This window comes from Aptenodytes patagonicus, chromosome 10 (genome assembly GCF_965638725.1).
Source record: "Aptenodytes patagonicus chromosome 10, bAptPat1.pri.cur, whole genome shotgun sequence".
Classification (NCBI taxonomy): domain Eukaryota; kingdom Metazoa; phylum Chordata; class Aves; order Sphenisciformes; family Spheniscidae; genus Aptenodytes; species Aptenodytes patagonicus.
In genome coordinates, this window is record NC_134958.1 from 10578928 (window position 1) to 10599391 (window position 20464).

The 20464-nt window shown below is 42.0% G+C and overlaps 1 long non-coding RNA gene across 1 annotated transcript in view; it reads right to left on the reverse strand.

Moving 5' to 3' along the window:
* LOC143164916 (uncharacterized) overlaps positions 1–18203 on the reverse strand; it is a 36258-nt gene extending 18055 nt beyond the window's left edge. Inside the window, exon 1 of the long non-coding RNA XR_012996164.1 lies at positions 18134–18203. This is a non-coding gene — a long non-coding RNA (uncharacterized LOC143164916). The remainder of the gene's footprint in view (positions 1–18133) is intronic.
* Positions 18204–20464: the final 2261 nt, after the last annotated feature.

Genomic DNA, 20464 nt, shown 5'->3' on the forward strand with positions numbered 1-20464 from the left:
GGAATATCCCTTTGGCCAGTGTGGGTCAGCTGTCCTGGCTGTGCCCCCTGCCAGCTTCTTGTGCCCCTCCAGCCTTCTCAGTCAGTAGAGCATGGGAAGCTGAAAAGTCCTTGACTAGTGTAAACACTACCTAGCAACAACTAAAACATCGGTGTGTTATCAACATTGTTCTCACCCTAAATCCAAAACAAAGCACTGTACCAGCTACTAGGAAGGAAATTAACTCTATCCCTGCCGAAACCAGGACAGATGTCTTTCACCTACACAAAAGAGTTGAAGAGACAAGTACCTATTTTAAGCAGGGGAGTCTAGAAAGTCCACTAGTAGCTGACACAGTGGCTTTTCCAGATGAAATTAAGACATGAACTGGAACAGCGTGAACAACAGGGTTGGCATTCCTTGCAGGCCATGATTATCACTTATCAAATTACCCATGAGCAGAGCAAGCCAAGTGGAGCAGCACATCACACTGACACACACCGAACCAAGGCCTGCAGGAAGCTTCAGAATTCACTGTCCTCAGCTGGGGGGAAGAAATGTAGATCAGGCATGAGAGAGTGACTCTGTGTTCAAATTACCTGTTCTCATCTCAGAATCATAAAAGCCAGGAAAGGAACTCACTGCTCAGGAAAAAAGATACTCTGATACCATACAGGGATGGGGAACACAATAAAGGAAGGGTTAAGGAAGTGGCAGCCTGGAATACATCTGGTTATTGTTTGGTTCAGTGCTCTCAGGGACTGGCCCAATAGTCCTTGTGGTCTTTGGAGTGGTTTCCATCAACTTCAGCAAGCGTTTAACACAACCAGTCTGACAGACTGATCTCCAGCATTCCTTGGGTACCATTGCACCAGGAAGAAATCTCAGCTGAAAGAGAAAGCAGGTTTGATGAAGGCTGAAATTAAGACTTGTTCCACACAGGGCACTGAGTTCAAATAGGAGGGAGAAAAATTAAAGGATGCCGGAAGACTCCCTGACAAGACATGGGTCCTGGAATAGCAGTGCAAAAAATCTGCATCCATTTCCAAAGGGCAATGGACCCTAAATGTGAGCTTCCAGAGAGTGATAATCCAGAGTTATTCCTGACTGGTATCTCCTCCTGTAGACAAACACTCACTTGTTAAAAGCGAAATGCAATGTATTGACAGGACTAAACTGTAGAATTCAGATATGTTTGTTAGGGCTAAGAGAAGCGTAAACCTCTAAGATAAAATTAGGGAAAGTTTCTAGGTGTAACTTGTTGAGGAGTCAAGGGAGAAAGCTAAAACCAAACACCACCATACAGACAGCTACCAGTAACCCAAACAACAGAGAGGTACAAAAGGCCAGAGAAATAGCAGCCCAGATGGTGGTCATGTGAAAAAACACATTCCACAGATTGCAAAGCACTTAACTTATTTATGATTACATGAGACAGAGAAGGATGGCAAAGTTAAAAAAGAAATGTGCTTGGGCCATAGTCCTCACAGGCATATGCCAGTTTTGCACCTCTCCAATTTTGACGCACTGTTTCTTGACTTATTTTTCCAGCAAAATACCTTTGATGTTTTAGATATGTCTGGAAGAAAAAAAAAATCTCATGAGATAATTTACAATATTGCATACCAAAGTACTGCAGGAAAGGGTGATTTTGTTGAGAGACAGAAATTCTAGAAAAAGTTAAGGTGGTCAACAGCTACTTGCGACAGATCTCCCCAAGAAAAAGACTAACATTATTGTGATGAGTGAAGTGATAATATTGCAGCTTCTCCCAGCATTGCCTGAGCATCAGTGCCCTAACAAGAGAGAATAACAACTGCGTCAGGAACATCTCTCCTCTTTGCCTTCATTAATTTACATTTTTGGCTGCACACCCCAGAGGTGTGCAGTAGAGAGGAATATGCAGGCTCAGAAGGGCTCAGCTGGAATTGCAGCCCAGTTCTGCCATAAAATGACTCAAACTTCATTAAATAAAATAAACCTGTTGTAGCCCAAGGATTGAGTGACTTGCAGTTTCCCTTGCTCATGGGTTAATACAGTGAAGCTGGCACATGGATAGAACACTCAGCAGGACAATGGGGTGTGCTGAATGCAAGTGAGTCTTCATACTGGTAGGCCTGTACTAGGTACTTCAAACATAGTCTGCTGCTTGAAGGAAGGGAACAGAATACAGCTTAAGAAGGAAGAAAAAATGTAAAAATCTGCAATCGCACACTGACATAGATTTGTCACAGAAAACAGAGGATCTTGCAGGCCTTGAAGTGACTGCAAACTAGAGAAGACCATAAATTCCACATTGGAATCTAGATTAAGAGAATCTTCTGATTTAGTTATGTCTGACTGCAGATCAGCTCATTATAAAAACTAACAGTCCATACATCCCAAAGGGATATTGTCAGAAGTTCTAAAACAGATAAAGCCCATGTACTACACCCAACCTACAGCACACATGCTGGACAACTGAATTGTGTAGCAAACCAAGGACAACCAGAATGCATGAGCTGCCTTGGATACATCCACATGCTCAGTTCACAGCTCAGCTGCAAATCATGCTACACAGGAGATGTCAGGCATCAACCACGCAGAGCTAATGATGTGAAGTTGTGACGCCTCCCAAGAGCATGCAAGGTGGAGTCTGTCCATGAGATCCTAGTGCCTATCTGCTGGAGGTTTCTACTTGTAGAGCAACCTAGCAAGAGCTACTGTTCCAAGAGTGCCGTTCAGACATCTAGAAGTCAGAATATACAGTAAATGGCCTGTTAAACCTGAAGCCTTCTGCCAAAAGCAATAAGGAATTCTTTCCAAATCTTGATTCTGGTTCCAAATCAGTCAGGCCAGCACTCAAGAAAGGGACTTAGGCATTGGGATATCCAGGCTTGAGACTAAAATGCAGAATATTGAGCAAGGGCCCATGTCTCTGCACTATTGGCAAGGACTTGATGGGGAGACACAAGAGCCAGCACAATAGGGAACGCCAAGCAAAAGCACACATCTGAAACCTGGCCTCTTGGCACACTCAGACATCGGTCTCCTGCCAATAGTAAGGCACCTCTGTAAAACCATAATTCAGGCTTGAAGCTGATTCCTACCATCAACAAATAGGCAGGTGGGGCTGTGACCCCAGAGAGGATTACATGGTGACTTGATTGCCAAGACTAAGGCGGCAGACCTCACAGGAGTCTGAACTGGCTTTCAGGAGGTATTGGGGAAAAGCCTAGTCCATTTTGGCACAAATTAGATACAGAAGGGCAGAAAAGAGATTCTGGAAGCAAAATTTAGGCTCGGGGGAAGGAAACTGCAGACGATGAATATTCTCTGAAAACACTCCCAGTAACCCCATGCAGGACGGGAAAGAGAGGCAGAAGAGCCAAGGTTTAATACCTGGCTGAGAAGATGGTTGAAAGAGCAGATTCACCAGGAACTGGGGACACTTCTGGAAGGGAGGGGGCCCATGCCAGAGGGACAGACATCTCTGACTCATCGCATAATAGTCTTATGGGCACTTAAAATCAGGAAGGTTGTGAGCAGGCTTTTAAACTGGAGAGCAGAGGAAAGCAAACAAGTGCAGAGGCACAAACAGCTTTGGCTGATGCTTCTTTAAGGACAAAGCCATGGAAATCATGTATCCTCACATAGAGGACACAGCAGGCAATAGAGTAAGTAAGACAGAAGGACAGAAAACAGAGTAGGTGCCATTTGAGTAAAGTACTATGAGAACCAAAACAATGATACAAAATGCCAGAAATCTAGTAAGTGAGAAAACTGGAATGTCTTTATTAGGTGAGGACATCAACTAAATGTGTATTTCAGAAACTTGGAGGACAGAAGACAACCTGTGACATTCTCCCCACATACCCCCCACTCCATTTATGTACAAATCAGATAAATATGGGATGATTTCCACTATGTACAAGAGGAGACACTCTGGGAGAAATGCCCAATGGCTAATATTTGTTCTATGCTAGATTCATCAGCAGTGTTCTGGCAGCAGTATTAAGGCACAAAAACAGAGTTTGTGCCTGGGTGCACTCAGTACCTCCCTTGGGAGATTCTGCCACCTTTAACTACCATTTGGGTTATCTTCAGTATGCATGGTTTATCACTGCTGAATACAGCACACTTTCTATGCTATCAGGAGAACAAAGTCTAAAGTGTTTTGAGCTGGAGAAAAGACAGACAGTTTTGGAAAGACATTAATTCCATAAAACAGAAATAATACACTAGATAACAAGTTAACATACCAAGGTAGGCAATATATTATTGTAAGGTTCAATCAGTCAGCAGGCATCCTGCCCCAGGAGATGAGGAAGCAATACTTGAAATGGTGACTGACATAGGGAGCTGAGAGTCTACAAGTTCACACCTCTGCACAGGCTTGCCTTTACACCTCTCCTCATGTTGATAAGAAAAACTCATATCTATTGGGGAGCTTCTCCACTTTGTTTCCTTGGTTTCTGCATCCTCTTCTGTCCAGCAGTCCCATAATTTTGGGCTATGCTGTCCCTGTTTGGTTCCTCTGGGATGAGATGTTGCAACCTCTGCGTTAACCGCTATGATAACCAGCTGTGGCACCTGCGCCGTGAGCTGAGACGGGCCTGTGTCTCAGAGGCGTGGAACTGAGGGGTGATAAACTGGCCTGTTTGGACATCTCATTTTTATCTGGCTTTAAAATTACAGATTCATAGGCTTTAAGGGACCTCATGTGGTCATCTAGTTCTACCTTCTGGCCCAAGGCAGGACCTACCTCACTCCTGACAAAGGAATTACCAGGAGAAAATATTCTGAGAGCAGAAAAGCAATTACTTAAACACCACTTCATTTTAATGCCCATCAGCTTTCAATCTGTATCTGTATCAGTGTGGGGGTGTTTAACACAGGATTGTACAATTCCTAGAGTAATTTCAAGAACAAATTGTACCAGAGCCACAGAAAGAGAGATCCCTAGGAGGTATTTGGGTAACATAATCAATTCATACAGAGAGAGCGGGTGTGTGAGTATGCATGCGAGTACAAAAAAAGCACACGTACACAAACACCCACACATCACGCCAGGATGCTGCAGAATCCCATAGACATCAGGAGTATAAAAGCCAGCCTTTTGCATGCATTATTTCTGAAATTTCTCAAGCCCTCCTGCTTTGCAAAACTGAATTATTTAAAGCCAACACGGAGAAGCAGGATTGCACTTTAAAGAGGAGGAAAAAAAAAACCAAAACCAACATTACCTGTATCTGAGCAAATCGGATTTTGTTTCATACTCAATCGCTCACAAAGAAAGTTTATAACCCTGGTCTGACCTCACCCAGAGCTGCAATTTTCCAACTCACAGGGTGACAAAACTAAGTTGAAACATGTATCTGAATACACTGACAGCAGTTTGACCCTGGTTTGAGTTAAACTGATCTTTATATCTAAAGACAAAAACATTTTTTGTGTCATCAGAAGTAACGCGGGGGGACAACAGTGCGAGGAATGTCACAACATGGGGTGCTACAGACTGGAAAAAGTGGGCCCTTGATGGGGTCCCCTGGTCTCTGGTGTGCCCCTGGTAAAATGATCTAAGTGATTCTGGCCCACTGCCACAAGCCCTCTTCTCTGCTGTATGTGCAGAGAAATGTGTTACAGCATTATGAACATGTCACTGGCACTGTTAGCAGTGCAGAGATAAAACCTCACTCATCTTTAGTGCAGCGAGTAGGAAAGCATATCATTCCTTTAATTATTAAGCATAAGTGAGCTATCCTCAGTTTCCCAAAGCCAGTTTAAACTGGCTTGTGCCCTGCAGATTCATCGCTCGTGGGTTGACATTGCAGAGCTTTAAAAATATTTTGCTCTCTTTCTCTAGCCCTTTCTCACTCCTTTGTTTACTTTTTTTTTCTCCCTTGAACTCCCAAGCCCTCTGAATCTGAGGACAGCAAGCACCACGAGTGAACTCTGAACAAAGCTGGCAGCTATCCTGCCTCACCGCTCACCCTTCCGCCAGTGCGGAGCCCCGGCTCCAGCCTGCCAAGTCAGCCCTGCCGAGCTCAGGCGCTCACAGGAGAAGGGTTTGTTAAGCCTCGTGCACCTCTCATCTGAGTTTGATGCTGACACAGCTCAGGGGAAGGAAGAGCCTGGCTGCAGCAACTGGTGTGCCCATCACTCTTCCAGGAATGAGGATGCATTGTGTCACTCGGGAAACTATTGCTCAATAACAATTATTCCAGCAAACATATCTGCGCTGGTACATCAGCTTCTGCAGCCCAGGCTGTAGGCTCAGAAGGAGCCAGGGGAGGATCTGTGCAATGAAAAGGACAAGGTCTGAGTTTTGACTGAAAGACACTTCAAAGTTTTCAATGCAGCATAATGTGTCTGTCCTCTGCCCTGCAAAGATCTGTCCTCTTCTCCACCACTCGGCTCCTCTGGGCTGTTTGTCTACCATGAATGGACCTACTCACTCATTTGGAGGTGAGAAGGAATAGCATTTTCTGGAAGAAAGCTGGATTCAAAATAAAGAGGAAACCAAAGTTAATCCTTGGAATAGGGGCCAGCCTAAATCTTGATATTTGGATAAGGAATCAGACGATGTCAGCTACACCAAAAGAATCATGAGTATTCAGGGCTCTGGTTTTGCATCTCTGACTGGGTGTAAAACCCTGTGTTCCTTCCAGATCACATGTTGCCATCTGTCTCTGCTTCTCACCAACTCATTTGGCCACATGCAGCTCTTCAGGGCATATGGAGGAATCAGCCAGTAAAGAGGAACATTACCTGAGATTTTCTTTTCCCAGAACTCTTTTTGTGTTTCCTGAAGGTAACCAAATCTGACCTTTCCCCCCTGCCCCCAACATGGCTCTGCGTTTGAACTAAATTCAAGATCAGGGTAGTTCAGATTGTAGGTCTGATTCGATTTTACTGATGCCTCTTTGTGGGTACCTTGCAAACTGGGCATGGGATAGAAAAAGAACAGATAGAGGAGAAACAGCTACAGTGCAGGTAGTGTGAGACAAGAGAACCCTTATTTTAGGAGAGAGAACCATGGAAAAAGTGAAGGAAGAAATTCATCAACATCTGTGGTCTGGGATATATGCAGCAGGTGAAGTGGATATTTATTCAACTAAAAGTGGTGCAACTGGGCTGCTAAGAACCATCACAACTAGAAGACAGAGGAACACCCTGTATCTAGGTAGACATGAATGTTCAGATTCCAAAATTTAGCTCAACATCATCTAAGCACAGAGTACAAACATAGTAACAGCTACACTAGTTTGTGCATCTTTGAATGGCAGTTGAATCCCAGAAATTTCAGGAGCTCAGATCAGATGCTACATGCTGCATAACTTCCCGGTGGAGGGGCTTTCCTCCTACTCGCCTCCAGGGCATTAACTATCTTGCCAAGGTAAGGCTGAGCCCAAGACACAAGGAAAACACTACCAATCCCATCCTTTCCATACAGCCCTCCAACACCTCATCACACCTCCTTTCCCTCTCAGTTCCTGCTTGGCTCATTTGCTGGCTGATTTTGCTCTGTGCCCACCCTATGCCAGTGCCTCCCCTGCCAGGCAGGACACCATGCATCTGGTCCATATTGCCCAAGGCTGCAGGGGAGTGCTGGGGGCACAGAAAAGCTGTGGGGTGGGTTTGTAGCTGATCACTGTCAACTTGCATCGTTTCAGCCACTGAGTTATCTGCTACTGCAAACGGTCCTCAGAGAGCCCCGCACGTCATCTTCACTGCCAGCTGCCAGCCACAGCCCAGTTTCTATTTACTATTGCAACATACAGCCAGATCTGGAACCCAGCTTGTTAAATCACAGCATTGGTCCCAGCTATTCCATGGCTTGGACTAAACCAACACATGCACATCCCTTTTGTTATTCTTTCTAAGCTCAGTCTTGTGCTTCTCTGCATACATTAAAGTGGGGGGTGAAGAGAAAGATTAACACAGTGTCTGTACTGGAATTTTACTCTCTCAGTTTGTGCTGAGAGAAGGGGGAAGGCAGATGCTTAACCCCCAGCAGGAGCACACCACAGAAGTTAACTTTGCAACCTCCTCTTCCTTGCCAATGTTCCTGTGAAGATCCTCCAGGCAATCTGCACGGAGCAGGCTCTGGCTCACCTGCAGTCACTTGCATCTGTGAGATCAGCTGCTTGGTGGCATCTCGTTGCTGTGAAGGGCTGGAGCTGCTTCATCTCAGCTCCTGCTGAGTTCTGAGATCAGCAGAAGTTGTGAGTGTCTGCTACACGGGGAAGCAAAATGCTGCTCTGCGAGTAGCAGGGTCTCACAGCCTCTGCTCGGATGAGAATGCAGCTGGAGATGTAAGTCAGGAGCCCCTGTCTAATACCAGAGACAGGATTTTGCTTGCATGAAAGGCAGATACTCCTCCTTCCCATCTCCTGCTTAGCTAGGAACCATATTCCTCTTTAAGTAGTGCTTATACCTACAGCCTTTCACTGCCTTCTAATTATGTTCATAGCTAGATCCACACAGCTCAGCTTTCTGCTCCATACTGTGCTACCTCTGCTGAACCCCACTGAACATTAACACATTGTACAGGGTTGAGGAAAGACCGTGGAAAGTGTACTACACATCATGAATACTACTTGCAAGAGAAGAAACAAAGTGAGGACCAAAATCAGCCTTCAGGATTTCAATCAGTGCACAGACAAGAAAGAATCTGAATCAACTTGTGGACTCTAGACAGGTTTTCTTTGCTGCCAGAATGCTTTTTAGAGCCTTTTATGGGGAGTTATTTCAGAAACAAGAGGTACAGTGCCCCATGATTTTTTCAAGAGGAGAACTGTGCTTGAAGATATTTCTTTGTATTTCTGAGCCAAGGCACACCTGCCTTTTATTGATCTACTGTACAACTGGAAGAGAGCCAACATACTGCCACAGAGCAAGCCCCCACCAGAGCAGCACGATGCTCCGTCAAACACTGGCCACCTATCCATTGTCATGTATCCTGTATTTGTCACTAGCCAGAGCAATCCCATGCTGTTCAGCACATTTTAGGAACCCAGGCTAATAAATCATTTAAGTGCCTCTCACTTTCACAGATGGTAAGTGCAGTTCAATGAAGGTAATTATAAAAAAAATTACTTCTGGAGCAAAAAAATCAAAACATGGGAATATCTGTCTAATAGAAAAGGCCTGCAAAGAGATTTGGGAGTTCTAATAATTCTGAGGAGCAGGTTAAAGGTCTGAGAGTCTGACAGTAGGTTTTCCCTCTGATTGACTGAATCGATCCTGTCCTCATGTAACAGCTCTGGGCCCCTGTATCTATGAGATTTCAGGTCCTGAAAACAGTGCTGAGGAAAAAACTATACTGAGCCTCCTTCTCTCACTATAATGTGTTTTTTTTCTTTTTGCAAACACAATATCCATCACTAGGAAGACAAGATGATGGAAATGTGCAGGTCCTGTAGGGAGCAGGGGAAATACTAAAGCAAGACCCAAACTCCGGTAACAGTGGCAGATTCAAAGTGAACTCCCAAATTTCCATTTGATTTTTGTTCTTGGATTTCGACATGACATGCTGTGACTGTGCCATTTCAACCTGTCACTTACACTGATCTTTCTAACATGCCAGAATAAAACTCCTTAGTTCTTAGATGATACATATAAAGGGGAAAGACCCTTCTCAGCCAACATCACTGAAGATACATTTACAAATGGTCAAATCACTCTCTCCAGCTAAGAAGTCACAGCAAGTGAAGTCACCTTTGTCCAGCCATTGAGGCCACAGCTACTACCACCTCTGCGATACGTAACCAAGGGAGGTTAAGCAAGATGGACTGGAGAAAGCAGTCTTTCTGAAGCATCTTTCATTTCAGGAGAGGCTGAGAGATCTGTGATTGTTCAGGCCCCTGTCCTGACCCTTCATTTCTGTTCTGGTTCGTGTCTCCGACCTCTGACTGTCTCTCCATGTCTCCTAGTTCCAGCTTCAGATATAAGCACAGGAATGGGCTGCCTCACCTTTTCCAGCCTTCTTTATGTAGCAGAGCTAGTTCAGCCAAATTTGGGATTGTTACAGAATCAATGCTCCCAATACTACTGAGATGTAGAACCAAATACTAAACTGTTGGATTTATTTATATGTAGCATGGCAAAAACTAATTCAGCAACTGACAAAATCCCTCCAGAGTTCAAAGCAAATTCAAAACAAAGATCTGAAGTTATCTGTTTACCATTTTCTTTCTTTTTTCACCTCAGTGAAAGATAAATTCATGTCCCTCAAGCAATTTACAAAGTCAGTCTTCTTACTCCACCTACTTTTGCATTAAGCTATACACCCAATTTTAACAAACCCGCTAATTTAAAAAAAAAAATCACAAACGGCCTTCACATAAAGCCTTCAGAGTTTAGGGCATTTACCTGACCCTCTTACTACCTAGTAACTTGGAATCTTCATCTTGATCTAAAGACATTATGTTGACTATCACAAGGGTAAAGCTTTGTTTACAAAGCACTAGGTAAATATAAGTGGCTTTGTCTCCTCCTTACAGTTTTTGGAACAAATAACACTTTTTTAATTGCAATTACAATTTGAGGAGCATGACATTTAGTGATGCATTCTAAGTGACCTTAAATTGTTATGTATGTGAAATAAGATGTACCGGCTAAATGTGAAATATGATTCCAGGAACTGTTAGGAGATTAGAGATACAAACAAATAAATTTGTTGAATGAATACCTTCCTTGGACCTTAGAATTTCAGCTGGATCTCAATAGCAGCCAATCTCAAACCCCTTTTTTATTATGAAGGGTCCTAACAGCAGTATAAAACATGCAATGCAGCTACAAAAGAGAAGAGTTAAGGTGAGGACAGTTTTGGTGAGATTTGTCACTGTGCTGAAGGCAGGAAGAACTAGCTATATCCCCAAGACCTTGGAACTGCTATTTTTTTTTGACACACTCTTAGAGACTCAAGAGATTTTACCTAAGATCCAGCCCTGGCATTTGAGTATGCATCCAAACTGAATCAGTAAAGTTTTGAGAGCTATCTAATATGAGTTAGCATAATTTTTGTGATTTCCTAAGTGTCTGAAGCTTTCCTGTTTAGTTTCACTAAAGTCATCAACTAAACTAGTGTATAAATTAGATAGCCCTGAACTCTTACTCCCTCTCCCACTTTGACAACAACTTCCATTTAATTAGCACCTTATCATGCTGAGACATCTTAAGGCACTTTATGAAAGATGTACAGTCATAATCTGAAGTGCCAAGGTAACAAATGAAATCAAGAAAGAAAAAACAAGAAAAGCCTCAATTTAGACTTATAGAGCAAAAGAGTAGCAAAGGACAAAACAGGTTGGATTCTCAGCGGGCATATATCAGTGACTGGGTTCTGTTCTCCATCTGCTGATGCTCTAGTCCACTAACTTTAGGAGAAGTTTCTCCTCCTATCTTAGTAATGTTTCATATTCATATTTCCACACATTCGAAATTTTTAAAAAGTACCTAAGAAAGAAAATCTGGAAACAAAGCTTTGATATTGCTGACTGGTAACCCTTTACTCCCCTTTAAATGCAGCTCCAGAAGACTGTCTGTGTTGGACTAAAAATTATAGTAAAACTAATTTAGCATTGCTCGCATTGCTTCTATTTATGTCTTGCCTGTGGGTCAAGAAGTAACATATGTCACACCTCCCAGTAAGATGTACACAGATACCCAGATCCGGTGCAGCTTGATGATAAGTGAGGCTGATACTTGAAATGATACCCATCAAATGAGAAATTAAACACTCGTCCAATCTGGATTTTTCCTGATCATCCAGATGGATATTAAAGATCGCATGACACTCTTCACAAAGCATGGGGGACAATGCTGGTGTCTTGACCAATGTTCCCTACTCAAAACAGCGGGGCTTTATGTCCTAGACTGTGAATAGCCATAAAATAGATGCTGCTTTCTTCTAAAGCATTTTTAACATTATTAATCTGGATCATGGGGCACATCCTGATGTTCCTACTCAGATTCTGTTCAGGTGAAATGCCCAGCAAATGTTGAGGATTTCCCTTTGTCCTTACCTGATTCATTATCTTACTAAAAGCTCATTTCTGGAGGCTATCACAATCAGAACATGTTCAAGCACTACCTTCAGCAGGAAGGTAGCTGATGGTGAAAGATCACAAGATATTAGGACTAAGGTTTAAATTGAGGAGTCCACTCGAAGTTGTCAGTAGGGCCAAGCTGTTATTAGAAACTCTGATACGGAAATAAATAGATACTTTTAAAAATCACATTTCAAATGCCTTCTCTCATAAAACTCTTTGCTAGGCATTGACCTCACTGCATTTTATTATACGTTGCATCCAGCTACACTAATAAAAGTGATGTCTAACATATTAAATTCTTGTCAAAAGTAAATGGTAACTTTAAAAAAATCTTTTTCTAAGGGGAAAATGCAATTTTAATGACATCAAGAACAGATTTGTAAGAAGATCATGTGCTCTGTTTTGATGAAAAAAAGAAAAAATCAAGAGCTCAGGCATCTTCCTGATGTACAACAATGAACCAAATAAATTATACATTTGAAAAAGAAAACAACAAAAAAACAACTGAAAGGAGGACAGAGATTAGAAAATGAAAAATACAGTCTAATCTGACTCTTTTTGAATAGGCAAGGTTTGTGAGCACACACCACTGGAAAAGATTCCAAGGCAACAGGGAAATAACAGTTAAAAAGCAGTGACTCTCTCTGCTTTAAATATAAAAATATGAATAAAATGCAACAGTGTCATAAAACAAAAATATACAAAAAGGCCATAACAAGTTACATTTTCACCAAAGCTTCACTGATGTTATTGGAAGAACTGTGTTTTTAAACCCAGATTTCCCCTCTCCTCAAAGTTTCTGATAATACGCAAAAGCTCGCGGTTTGTTGCTGTAGAAAAAAACATCTTTGAATACAATTTCACGTTATTCCCTTTTCTCCCTTTTGGCTTCTGTGATGCCACTAAGCCTAGAATGTATTTTAGTTCAGAAAGATCTACTGGCCTGCCAACTTGCAAAATATCCATCAAGCCATTTTTGTAACACATTGGGGCGAGGAAAGGGGAAACCGAATTTGAAGGACTTGTCAAAGATCACAGTAATTTATGAAGTGAATGGAAAGTGCCTTTGACAGTAAGAAACTACTTGCCATGAAACTACTTTGCAGTGAAATAAATATTATAAACCATACTGGGATGCCAAACTTCTTGCCAGCGTCCTACCAGGGGGTTGTGCAACGCAGTGCCCTCTTTTGTACCTAATTTACGCCACCTCTGAAGGAAGATTGCGAGAATCCTAACTGTGGAAAGCTCATCAACATTAATAAGTGGAACAGTCTCAAGGACAGGTAAGAGCCATCTTCACTTTCACCCTCTACTGAAGACACACCATGTCCTACCTTGTTTAAGTATTGCTCGGGTTACCTACCATAGCACATAGAAGTACCAACAATGCAGACCCTGTTAGATTTGGCACCACACACATATAACAAGATATGGCAGGTGTAAAGCCTTGAGAAATTGCGCTCTGATCACACAAGATGACACAAGAAGTGTTTCTGTCCCCCAGTTTCACGGTCAAGAACTGAGAGTACTCAAAATTTCTGGCAAAGGTGGGAGTTGAGTCCAAGTCTCCCAAGTGCCTTAATTATAATTTGAACTAAGTAAGACTAAAACGTCGCACATAGCAACAAATATTGGCAGGTAAATACAGTCTACAGAAATAGGTAAAGAAAAAGTAGGACTGGCTAAAAATTTTCCATGTTGTCTGGAAGTGGAAGAGCTCTGTGGAGATTTGGGTTTTAATAAAAGAAAGCTTTGATAGAAGTGTCCTTTTTCTGGGAAAAAAGATGGTGTGGATAGCATCACAAATAAATAGTCTCTATCTCTGATAAATAGCCAGTCACAACATTACATTTGGCAAAGCCTCTGCAGAGTACACATTACTTTATTACTGTTATTATTTCTACAGAAATAGGTTTGCACTAGTATTGTCATGGAGCAGCCCAGTCTTCCCCAGCCTTTTTGGGTCAGAAATGAATATATGGTACAGACGTCCCAGCAAAGATTGCTGGGCAAGTCAGTGAAGTGATGCAGTGGAAACACAAGGCTATGATGCAAGGTGAGGGGTACTTCAAAAGATACAGGCAAATACAAGCCAACACGGAGGGAACAACTAAGCAACTTAGAGCTCGTCTGGTGAGATAATTGAGAGTGGTGGGCTCTGAAGAAGCAGACACTCTTGTGAGCAGGCACAGACTGAAAAGGACAGTTGAATACAGTGTTTTGGGGACTTACGCCTCACAGAGCTTCTAATAATAGGCAATCATTTTAGCACAGTGTTTAGAGCATTTAGAACAAATGAGACAGCCGATGCATTTTCCACTCTTACGCTGAGATTGAAGAATGTTTGAGGAAACTGAAACACCTCCATGCCCAGTGAAGTGGAAAAGGGGTTACAAGTGGCTGCTATAACTCAATGCAAGTATTATCCAGCTAGCACTGAAAAGACTTCAGAAGAAGAGTCAAGATTAGGTGGCTCACAGAGCAGCCTAAATCACCAATTTGTGGATTGTTCCCAAACACAACTGAGACTGGAAAAAAAGTCAGCTGTGAGAAAAGAGTCAGAGATTCCTTTTTGTAAGCCCAGTGGCATGTGGCTGATTAGAATTGCAGGCAGTGTTTTCAGTCATTGTTTGTTCATGTTTTGTCTGTAAATCTGAAAACTGTAATAACATTTCATACTCCCAAAGAAGATTCAGAAGTAGACAAAAGAGAGTCTGAATGGTCCATTTACAATGACCTCCATTTCTGAATCCCTTTATTCCTTATCTCTCTCATTTAATCAGTGAAGGTTATTAATGGAAACAACCCCATGTTTTATTGGTTCTTAATGCCAGCGTTGCATCTTAAAATTATTCATGAGATGCCAGCATGCAAGTCTTCTCATTCAGCCAAGTAACAGTGAGACTAACTTCCAGTGCTAGTAATAAAGCTAAAAAACTGTCTTTGCCATGAAAACTTTGAGGGTTTCAAATCAGTTTTAAATAGTGAACATTACCTTAGGCTACATCTTTATTTTCAAGCTTCAGCTATTTATTTATCTTTTTAATTGTTCCAAAATACAATTTTTAAACTGAGTTTGATCAGGTTGGGATGATTGTTTGTGTTTGTCAGCCCAAGGTCAGAGTTTGGATGAGTGCCTTATTAGCCTAAGGGTTTTAACAAGTAGCATAGGAGCTGGGGATTCCATTAGTAGCAGACAAGCCAGAGTCTTTTTAATATTTAGGATGTTGTTGGGGATCCAGTTGTGGTTTGGTTGCTATGGAATGAAGTCTCCCATAGGGAAAAAAATCCCCCAGGGCGTTGAGTCCACATTCTGGGGATGTACTGGCAGCAAAAAAATAACATTGTGCCAGTTGTAGGCTTTTGCATTTTTACAGTGTTTTGCATGCAAAGTGATGGAACCAAGATAAACGGTTGCAGATGGTTGAAACTAGACTTCAGAAAACAAACTGAGTTTACCTAGTGCATCACATATCTACACTGCAGATGTTTGCTTGGTTAGCAGGTCCTGCTGAAACAATTCAGAAGGGATCGCTTGTAAAACTGGCTTGGAGATGAAACCTGTTAAGGTCATTAGTACATCCCACTTTAAAAAACATCATCAGCCCCAGCTCATTTTCAAGGATTTGTGATCATGATGTAATTGGAGCTTTTGCCTTCATCTTCCTTTGGGTTTCTTCTGTTTCTTAAAACACTGATGAAGAATAACCTAAGGAGGGAGAGGGGCAGCTCACTCTCACATCACCAACACAGTACACTCTTGAGAAGACAAATGCTGAAATGCAGATATTAGAGGGGACTATCCTACATCCTTAGAATTAAAACCCACAACAAGAAGATCCAGATTCTAATCCCACTTTTCCCTGATGAGTACAATTCGTGTCAGAAAGAGGTCTATTAGAATTGGAAAAGATTCAGGGAGACAGTATGGAAAACTTTTGTATGAGGAAGGCTCATATAGACTCTTTAGGACTTCAACTTCGAAAAGAGATGACATAGAAATTATTTTAGGGGTCTATAAAATCATGAATGGTCTGGAGGGGTTGGACAGGAATGTATGGTTTACCATCTCTTCCAATATAAGAATGAGAGGCCATTAGATAAAGCCTGTGAAAGCTATGTTCAAACAAGCAAAAGGAGGTTGTTCTTCATGTAACAGAAAACAGACATGTGAAACTCTGCCAAAGGCATTATGAATGCAAAGAATTTACATGACTTCAAAGGGAGGCTGGGCCAGGATTGGGAAAAGAGATCCAAGTCCAGCGATTCTTAATTTATCAGTCTCTTTCCATGACTCTTCAGATCTACAGCCTGCCAGTGCATTTTTCCCAGTATGTAGCATATCATCCGATTCCAAATAGCTTTCCTTGTTCTCACTTTTAAGTGGTACCACTGTCTCCTGACTGCCCAAAATGCCTGAGCCTGTGGTTATCAAGGAGAGGGATCAGATGAAGATCTCTCTTCTTCTCACTTTTGACTCTTATAGCAGCCCCAATGCTTGCAATATATGAAGAAGTCAAATACTGATATAATAATTAAGGACTTCAAAATGGTTTTCAGCAACTTTCAGTAGATTATTAGTGTTCAAGCATGAGAAGGAGGCTTAAGCAAAACAAAAATTACCTGGGAGATGACTTAATTATTCTCTGAAACCAAGAGCTCATTGAAGGGCAGCTAGAAACAAGTCCTACAGAAATGCCGCAAGACAGGAGAAGTGCATAGGGGTAGCATGTTTATGTAGCAACACACACATATTAGGGAGGAGAAATGCTAAAGCCTCATAAATTATTGCCCGTTTCTAATAAAAGCCCTTGCTTACTAGCTAGAAGATAATTCAGTTAATATAACAAATCTGTAGAATTCTCTGCTAAACTTAAGATTTATCCCTGTAGGTCCAGAAGGCAGAAACTATGGGTCTTATAATTCTGCACATACGCACACTCAAAGCAGACACTCCCGGGGTATTTTCATGTACAAGAGTTCATGATCAAAATGGTGCATAACCTAGTACTGTTCATCACTGAGAGGCTCAAGTCAGGTTATTCAAGGCTTTCTATGATAAGATTAATAACAGGGAGCATACTGAGCCTGGAGCAAAACAGTGTCTAGGTCATGGCAGGATAACTTCCAGTCTATCACAATAGCTTCATGAACTTTGGAAAAGCTGAACTAGATGCAGAGAGGTACTGAATAACTCAAAGTTGTCAACAGTTCCTCAACACAGCATACGTTTTCAAGTATTTAGGAATTCACAAGGCCATTTTCATTATGGGGCTCAGAGAAAACGGCTTATTGTTCACTTACTTCTTGTAGCTGTAACAGGAACATTGTGCACTGATTATTGAAAGGTACCTTTTGCTGCACAGAATTTCTCAGTAATGCAGGGACAGAGTGGGGATATTTAGTATAGATCATGGAGGGGAAAAAAATGTTCTTTCACTAAAGAAACACCAGTAGGTTTTGGGCCAGCACACCACATTCCTCCCACTTCGTGCTCTGGGGGGCATGAAGCCTGTTGACCTGCCTCTCAGAGCAACCCATGCCTCAAGTTTCAGAACAAAATTAATTACTCCTAACATATGTTGTGCTACACAATACAGAAAATGTGTTAAGAAAGGAGGCAGGACCAAGAAGCAATGGCAAAACAGAAGAGATAGAGATAGTCCTGTATGCATAACTTTTTCCAAAGATCAGCAGTCTCATTAAACGGTTCAGGTCTTGATATTCATCCACAGCATTTGCTTCTGTAACCTCCTGTGACAGCAAGTTCTTGTGCTGCATGAGAAAGCATTTCTTTTTTTCTGCCCCATATTCATTGCCATTGATTTCATTGACTGACCCCCTTTAAATCAGTCAGTGCAAAAATATAAAGGGCATCTGATAGGGTTCCAGAGTGATATAACTTGACATAATATAGCCTAATGTGACAAGCTGGTGAAGAATATTCCCAATTCCAGACAGATATCAAGGGTGAACTGAGACAATCTCAGGTCCTCCGTTCACACCTCTGTGATATAGCACCACCCTGCCAACTCATCTCCCACTTCTGTCCTTCAGTATCAGTAACTTTAAGGTGTCAGATGAATGAGGGAATTTATCACGTTAATATTTACCTTGAATGAGAAGTTCTTTGATGGTACACACTCCTGTGTGGTGAGGAAGTTACAACACTCCGAAGTTTACACCCAGCTTTCACCTGTGGCATTCATAGCGCCCGCATCAAGGAGCTGGAGAATATTAAATAAACAGTTACATTGCTATCAGAGTGGAGGTATAAGGACAGCTGATTTTTAAGCACAAGCACATGATGCTCTACAGATTTTCACAACTCCTCCAGCATATGGAGCATGTGCTGCTCTCTCCGAGTTGCAATTGCTGACAGGAGCTGATGTTTTCACAGGTTGCTTTCTTCCTGGAACGAGGTCAAGATTTGAAGGGCCTCCAGGAAATAAGAAGAATCCCTTCTCTCATGCATAACTCTTAATGTTTTTCTTAAATATCATGTCATACACTACCACTCAACAGAGCTTGTGATTGCATGTGGAAAGGTGCCTTCATTATCTGACACCGTGTACTCAGCAATGGAGATAGTGAGAAGCACACTGCTGTGCTGGGCCACTGTGAGACCTTAACAACTTCAAACAAAGCCTGATACTCTTTCTTCACTGAAACCCCTAATTCTTTTCACAGGATCCTCTTCATAATTAGATGAATGTTTCAGTCTCTTCAGACAGATGTGGAAGGGATAGCTGCAACTGAAAGCAACAGGGGCATGCACACCGCTTAAATTTAGTATGAATGTAGGTGTCTCACTTGGGAGATCGCATTCATTACATAAGCAGTGGAAAGAGATCGGCTTCTCCGAAGAGTGACACAAAACCCGATATTAAGAGGAGTTCAGCTTTCTCCATTGATTATGTAGGAAGCAAGGAGGAACTGGCCTTCTAACCTAATCGTTTACAGGCAGTGTAAATAGTCTCAACATTTCACAATATTATAGTAGCAATTTGTGTTTGTTTATAAAGGGGATTTCCTGCACAGAAAAGAAACAGGAACGTGTAGAACTGTTTGCATAACATACGTTTAGAGATTGCAATGGATTATCATTGGTTTCATGCACTCACACAGCACTGTGCGACAAAGCGAGGGCAAAGGAAAACAGGTTTTATCACCTTGCCAGAAGTTTGCAAGAAAATTCTTTGTGTCAGGGAAAAGTGCACACTTACAACTTACGTTTTAACAACACTTTAGGCTGGAGACATGAAAGAAATAAATAGAAAGCAAGTTCAAGAACGTACCAAGTTAGGTAGCTTCTTTTACGTTATCTGTATAGGTTCTCAAGGTTCCTAGAAGATCCTCATAGGAAAACTTTAGATGAAAGAAAAGACACAGCTAGACAATCCTACTAATGCAGAAGATATAGTACTTCAGTACTTCTGAAAGCAAAGGATCCATGTAGGAGGATGAAATCCATTATGTGAAACCCCTTTCCGTCTCCAGGTAAGCAGGAGAGTATTTCACACATCTTATCCTTCCTGCATTACCACATACAGAGCAAACCCTAACAGTCTGCCCTCCTTGTGGTTTCTGGTCCTGGAATTAAACCAGACAAAACTCCACAATTCTAGCATTCCAGCAACAAAAGGGAACTCGATCTCTTGCCTACTCATTTGTAACACACATTACAAGAATGAGACTAGGTACTTAAATCCTAACTCGTCCTTCATCCTCATTCTTTTACGTGCATATGAAAAACTGCCCCACCACCGTGCATTCATACTGCTCCTTCCCGAAGTGTGTAAAGAGGAAATGAACGCAAGGTGTTACATTTGCCCTGCAGGTGCCCAGCTGAGCTGGAATCTGTTCCTGTCCATCTGCACAGGTTTTTTGCTGTATGTGACACATAAGGTTACAAGATTAAGGGGTCTATTTCATTTTTTATGGTAGAGAATGCTGGTTGAGATCACCTGGAGTGAAAGGTATCTGGCATTTAGGAACCTAAGCAGACAAGCACAGTAAACTCTATAAGCACTGGGAAGCAAAACAGTTTTGCATCTGGAAACTTAGAGTGGGATTCATTACATCCCAACGGTATTCCTCTTTTCTCTTCCTAGACCTCAGTACAGAAGCTCCAAGTAGCTCTTGCTTTTAAGGTTCTGGTGGGGTAGGTTCCTCAAAACACCCATAACACTTCTTTCTCCATTAAGAAATCCATTTGTGTGATGGCTGTTCTTTGCATTTAGTGAAAACCCCTGCTTTGCAATAAGTCAGGTGCCTCACTGTCTTTCAGGAAGGCGCACAGATGCATGCGGGTCTTCTTGAACCTTGCTGCTATGACCCTCTTTGAGCCTCAGATTTCTCTACCAGCTTCATCATTGATGCTCCATGTGCTAGCGAAGCCAATTCAAAAGTCACTTCACTCTGTCAGATCTAGAAATCTTTGC